The sequence below is a fragment of the Paramisgurnus dabryanus genome, chromosome 5 (genome assembly GCF_030506205.2).
Source record: "Paramisgurnus dabryanus chromosome 5, PD_genome_1.1, whole genome shotgun sequence".
NCBI classification, from domain to species: Eukaryota; Metazoa; Chordata; class Actinopteri; order Cypriniformes; family Cobitidae; genus Paramisgurnus; species Paramisgurnus dabryanus.
In genome coordinates, this window is record NC_133341.1 from 32951108 (window position 1) to 32957871 (window position 6764).

Consider the following 6764-nt stretch of genomic DNA (forward strand, 5'->3'; position numbering starts at 1 on the left):
TTCCGTTGCCTAAATGCGCGCGCATACGCTGCCACGTCATCATTGTGTACAAACAGTAAAAGGGTCTATTCATGAGGAAGACGCTGCAGACTCAACTGCGCAGTCGCACTCGCAGACGTTATCAGCATCTAAGCGCGGTCGCGGGCTCCTTGCTGCTGCATTTTGCAATCTGAGGAATTAAAACGTCGTCAGAAACGCTCACAACATTTCCAAACCACAGTACGGTAATGTGCAGTTAACCTCCACTGTGTACAAAATGTATGGTTGAAAAAGTGACGGTCTCAAGATTATATTAGTAGATTTCCAGAGGTGTCAAGTAACGAAGTACAAATACTTCGTTACCTTACTTAAGTAGATATTTTGGGTATCTATACTTTACTGGAGTAATTATTTTTCAGACAACTTTTTACTTCTACTCCTTACATTTTCACGCAATTATCTGTACTTTCTACTCCTTACATTTTAAAAATCGCCTCGTTACTTCTATTAATTTTGGCTTGTTTTCTTTTTTTTACATTCCGGCTTGTCATCGTTAAAAAAAACTATCTTGATAAATTGCATCATCCAGATGAATGCGATTGTGGTTGGATGAGAAGTAAACACCATTCCGACTCCCTATTGGTTTGTACACTGCAAAATCCCGGGAGTTAAATTAAAACTGCTCAGTGTTTATATAGATCCATCTCTAGAGTGTTAAAAAAAGTAACACCGAAGAGATTTAAAATCTGCAATCTGTGACTTTCTCCTCTCTATCACCATCTCTGTTTGAAACATAAAATTGCATTTTAGATCTTACTTGTAGAGTTATTTTCTTATCCTAGGATTAGATGTTGGCTGTATCATTTAAAGTCACCGTTATTGTGATCAGTGGTTGTTTTAGTTGGACTCTTGACTGTTAGCTTGTTAGTTTTTTCTAACTGTGTTTAAAACACATTGTTATAGCAAAGAAAAAACAATTGTGTAAATGAATATTGATAGTTAATGTACAGTGTCAAATATAAACATTTAAATGAACAGATTTAATAATACAGTTTTTCCTCACTCATCAAGAGCATCTTTTTCTGTTAAAAATGAAATACTACAGTTTAAGGTCCAGAACTCTCATAGCAGTTTGTTATTCTGGAGGATTTTGATAGGGTGCACATAAAGCATTAACCCCTGCACAATGTAGATGCACAGACATCAAGAATCAGAGTATGAATCTCAACAATGGTGACAAAGAAAATGGTAAAAACGTTCATTATTTATTCATGCCCCAGTGCATTCTGGGAGTCCTGGATGAGATTTGTAATTTGTTGATACCCAGCATGCATTGCAGCATGAAGCTTTTCATTTTATTGTCACCATCATTGTGATTCATACTCTGACTCTTGATGTTTAAGTGTCTACATTATATGGCAGTTAATCTGTAAGTGTCAGTGTTTAAAAATGATTCAGAATGAAAAACTGTTATGAGGGAGCTGGATATCATACTACAGTATTATATTATTAACATAAATATTTACTTCTAGTAAGCAATCATATTTAAATAAAGTGTTATTTGAAAGTATATCCTAACAACCATAGAAATGCACTAGTGTCTCCTCTTCAACCACAACAAACATGCGCTAAACACATGTAATTATAATAGCCAAAAAAGCTGAAAAGCTAAGAATAAGACTCAAGAGTCCAATTAAAACAACCACTGATCACAATAATGGTGACTTTAAATGAAACAGCCAACATCTAATCCTAAGATAAGAAAATAACTCTACAAGTAAGATCTAAAATGCAATTTTAGGTTTCAAACAGAGATGGTGATAGAGAGGAGAAAGTCACAGATTGCAGATTTTAACTCTCTCCGGTGTTACTTTTTTAACACTCTAGAGATGGACCTATATAAACACTGAGCAGTGTTAATTTAACTCCCGGGATTTTGCAGTGTACGCAATGCCCGCCCCCAGCTGACGGCAGATGATCAAAAGTTTGTTCGATAATGCTGCAAAGATAAACATAAAAGAACCGCGAGAGCGATTAGAAAGCATGCTGAGCAGTTTGCTCTCGCGATGCTTTGATATCATCCGCCATCCGTTTGTACAGTAACAGAACGCGGCATTCTGTCTTCAAATGGAAAAGTACGAAATAAAACTCGCGCATCACTTTCAGGTCAGTTCACATTCACAAGCCTGTGTAAATGTATAGCTGGCTGCTGACACCAACTCATCTGTGTGATTTAAATAGTGTAACAATGTTCTAATTTATATCATGTAACTTCAGTTGTTCAACTTAAATGACATTGTGCTGCGTTGCGTTTTGAAGCATGGCAAAGATATCTATGCTAAAGAAATTGTTGTTTTGTATATGCTTATAACTACCCTAAATTTTATTTGTTTATTTTATTCATTAACAAAACCTACATAGCTGAATGCTTGAGTGTTAAATCAATGAAACACGTAACCATACATACAAATTTTTGCTTTTGTTAATAGACATCAGCTGTTTCCTTAAACCTGATTTTTTATTTACTTACAAGAAAGACATTTAGTAATTCTCCAAAATTGCTTGGATTTATACTGACTAAAGTAAAGCATACTAAAGTCTATTAGCTACACAAGTACAGATACAGGAATATAGGCTATAATACATAATTGCATATTTGTAGTTTGTGTTGCTGTGAAAATACAATTATAAATGATAACAATAGCATATTTCTATTCTCACACATACTATAGTTGTGTGAGATTTTGTTGTTTTTTAACTGAAGAGGTCACCACTGTAAAAGCTTTGCCAGCAGCGGCCCTGCTCTGAAGTTTGACTTTTTACACCATTACAATATTTATAGGCAACTAGTCATCATATCTTCCTCTCTATGGAACACATGTTAATGCTCAGTACACATATGTGGTTCTTTAATGCAGTGGTTATCAAACCTTTTTTTTTCGCACCTCCCTTGTGTACAGTGGATTCCTTCACGACCCCCCAAAGAAAATGTATGACATAAACATTCTAAAACTTACAATTTGAATTAAACAAAACATATTAAAAATGTATTGCTTTTGTTTAGTAGCCTTATTTTTCTGAGGCATAATTACACAGAATTTATAATAAAGTAATGTATTTCATAAAATATTATAAAACTGGGGCCCCTGGCACCATCTCGCGACCCCCAGTTTGAGAACCACTGCTTTAATGTATTTGTTCGCATTGTATTGAAATGCGTTCATTTTTAATGTGCATATACCGTATGTGGTTGAAACAGATAGTCTAGTGCAGGGGTAGGCAACATGGAGTGCCGATGTCCTGCAGTGTTTAGCTCCAGGTCTAAACAAGCAGACCTGAACAAACTAATCAAGGTCTATAAAGTCACCTGAAACTACAGGTAACCAAGGTTTTATAAGGGTTGGAGCTAATCTGCAGGACATCGACAATCCAGTACTGACGTTGCCTACCCCTGGCCCTAGTGCATCCCAAATTTTTTAACATTAACATTTTTAATATAACACTATAGTTATTATGGCCTTTAGAAACATTTTTTAGAGGAGATAGGGTAGTGCACAAAAGGCCCCTGTGGCGCGGCCTAGGCTTTTTTCCGTAATGACATTTTTTCCTTACATTACTTTTACTTTTATACTTTAAGTAGTTTTGAAACCAGTACTTTTTCACTTTTACTTGAGTAAAAAGCTTAAGTTGATACTTCAACTTCTACAAAAGTATTTTTAAACCCTAGTATCTGTACTTCTACTTGAGTAATGAATATGAATACTTTTGACACCACTGTAGATTTCTAGACTCATCTTCGGACAACGCCAGAATTCGACACAGTTCACGGGGGCGCGGACTCACAAGCTCGTCAGATATGAGGTAAAATTTTGTGCAAAAATGCGTTCCTATAATAATTTTATATAAACATATTTTTAAAGTTTTAAATATTCGCAATTAATAAAAAGTTGAAAATTAACAAAAATTCTTACAGCATGCTTTTGCCGTGTCAAACATTAAAATCAATCACGTGACGAATGTTACTTTTTGGATTTAAAATTATAATAATTTTATTTCATAACGCAGTTGTTGTGCAAATACATTAAAGACATAAAAAAACAAGACATTTATCAGACTGTATATAAACAAAAAAATTCAGAAGTAAATATGAAGCCAATATGTCATTATTGTGATTAAATTAACTGATATAAGTATTTGACATAAAAGTTAGTTAACACATTTATTATGGTGGTTTTCACATAAAGGCAGAGAGGCTCATATTGTTAGAAATGTGAGTGGGAGTGTCAAGGAAAAGACTGAATGCTCTATAATATTATATTAAAGGGTTATTATTATATTAAAGAGGGGTGCACGATCTCTGAAAGCCAGACATGGGGACTTGTGACTTGGACTCAAGTCGACTTGAGTCGCTATTTTTGTGACTTGTGACTTGACTTGACAAAAAAATAAAATACTTGAGACTTGACTTGGACTTGGAAGTTAAAGACTCAGGACTTGACTTGACTTGAGACATGATGACTTGAAGGACTTGGAAGTTAAAGACTCAGGACTTGACTTGACTTGAGACATGATGACTTGAAGGACTTGGAAGTTAAAGACTCAGGACTTGACTTGACTTGAGACATGATGACTTGAAGGACTTGGAAGTTAAAGACTCAGGACTTGACTTGACTTGAGACATGATGACTTGAATGACTTGAGTGTTAATCACATCATGTTTTCAGTTTGAATATAAAATATATAAACTATTTTAAAAAATAAAGTTGACCCAGCTGGAGTGCAGGCTGAGAATGGTGTTGTCATGACTGAATCACAACACTATCATCAGTCATGCCCTCTTGTACCTTACGCCAGTGGGGAACCTTCAGGGCCTTCTACGCCTTCAGAGAAGGCCTAAAAAAATTTATAAAAAGATTTTTTATTATAATAATACAAATAAATAATATAGTATTCAATAAAAATATGTTTTTACATTTTTTAATTTCTATTTAATTCAATTTAATACAATACATGTAATATATTTTCTCTCATCTTTGTTCTAACGTTAAGCTTACTGTCAGGTTCATGTCATGAAAACATCTAATCCAATCAGAATTGTCTGTCTCTATTAAGGCCCGGTTATCTGGCTCATTCATTGGTTATGACTTCATGAATCCCAGGGAAGGCCAAGCTATGTGTTTTGGTGTGGAGAGTGACGGGCAAATCGACCAATCACGTTTTGATTTCAAGTGGGCGGGCAAAAAACAAAACATTGTAAGCCTTCATGAAGTCCTAATCATGCAACAAACTGGATGCGAGCTGCCGTAAAACACCAAAGACGAAGATCATAGACCGTTAATATTAATACAGTCTAATGGCCCGAATTTCTGCGGTGAGAGTGGTTGAGGTAAATGGCGGAAAACTTGATTGAAAACTTGGCTAGCTTGATAGGGCTGAAGTAAAAACGAAATTACTTAACCCTTATGTGTTGTTGGGGCCATTTTTGGCCATTTTTGCAATTTTTTTGTCTTAATTTGGCCACAACTTTCTCTGTGTTTCAGCAAATGGAATGATTTTTGGTGACAAATCTTATATTTACACATATTTTAAGAAAATGCTTTGAAATTTTTCAAAAACTTAACAATATACCGTGGGCAAATTTACTACCCTTACGTGTTGTTAGCGGCCAAAAAAGGCCACTAAATTAAACTGCTGTAAAAATTTATCGGATGAAATTTTTTTCACATTTTTTTTGCATAAATCTGTTAATCAACCTCAGTACTGATCAAAACTACCAAATGTTTGCAAAAATTCCATGATTTTAACTCTTTCATTGCCAAGTTTATAAGTAGTGTCACTGATTAGGGGAAAAAAACACACAAAATGACAGATTTTCAATATAAAACGTGACTGTGGACTGGATTTTCTTTGACCTTTTTTACAGTCTTGGGCAAGCCAAAGATTGGTAAAAACATTGGCTTTGATGCATTTTTAGTTTTTGTGCAGCATCAGATTAAAATTTTTTCTCCCTCATTTATTGTTTGTGGCCATTTTTTCCCCATTGACTTCCATTATAACAACATTTTTTGATTGCTGAGCCATGACACCTTATTACCATGCATTCTTGATTCTTTGTGCCTTTTCCTTTTGCAAAGAGGTAAAATTTGTCATTTTTACTGTTGATCACCATGTGGCACCATTAACCCTTTAGTAGCCTGTGCAAAAAAACAGAGCATAAATTCTGGTCTGTACATTGAGTTATATGGACTATAAAACCATTGTGTGTGTACGAGTGTGTGTGTGTACGAGTGTGTGTGTGTGTGTGTGTGTGTGTGTGTGTGTGTAGGGTTAGTGTTAGTATTGAGGAGAGAGCACCTCCCTCGCGCACCAGTTAGTGCTGCACTGGTGAGAGGGATTTAGTCTCCTGTAGCTGTCCCTCTAGACATAAATCCACAGACACCAGCAGGCACCAGCAGCTCAGGAGTGAAGAGGGGAACATGCAAGTGGTGTACAGAACCAAAAAAAGAACAGTCAGCATTTGTATCCGTTGTGGTAGACACACTTGCAGAGAGCACCAAGTAATATGCTGCAAGTCCTGCTAAAAAGACTGAACACACACACGTACACATATACACACCAAAAAATTAGTTTGATTGTTTAGTTCTCCATCCATCCTCTACTCTTGCTTCATTGTTCAGTTTATTTGAAGTTGTTTTTGCATTTTGGTCCATAATAAATGTTGTTAATAAATCTGATGAAGAGAAGATTTTTTACAGATTTTTCCACACAGACGCACACACATGCAA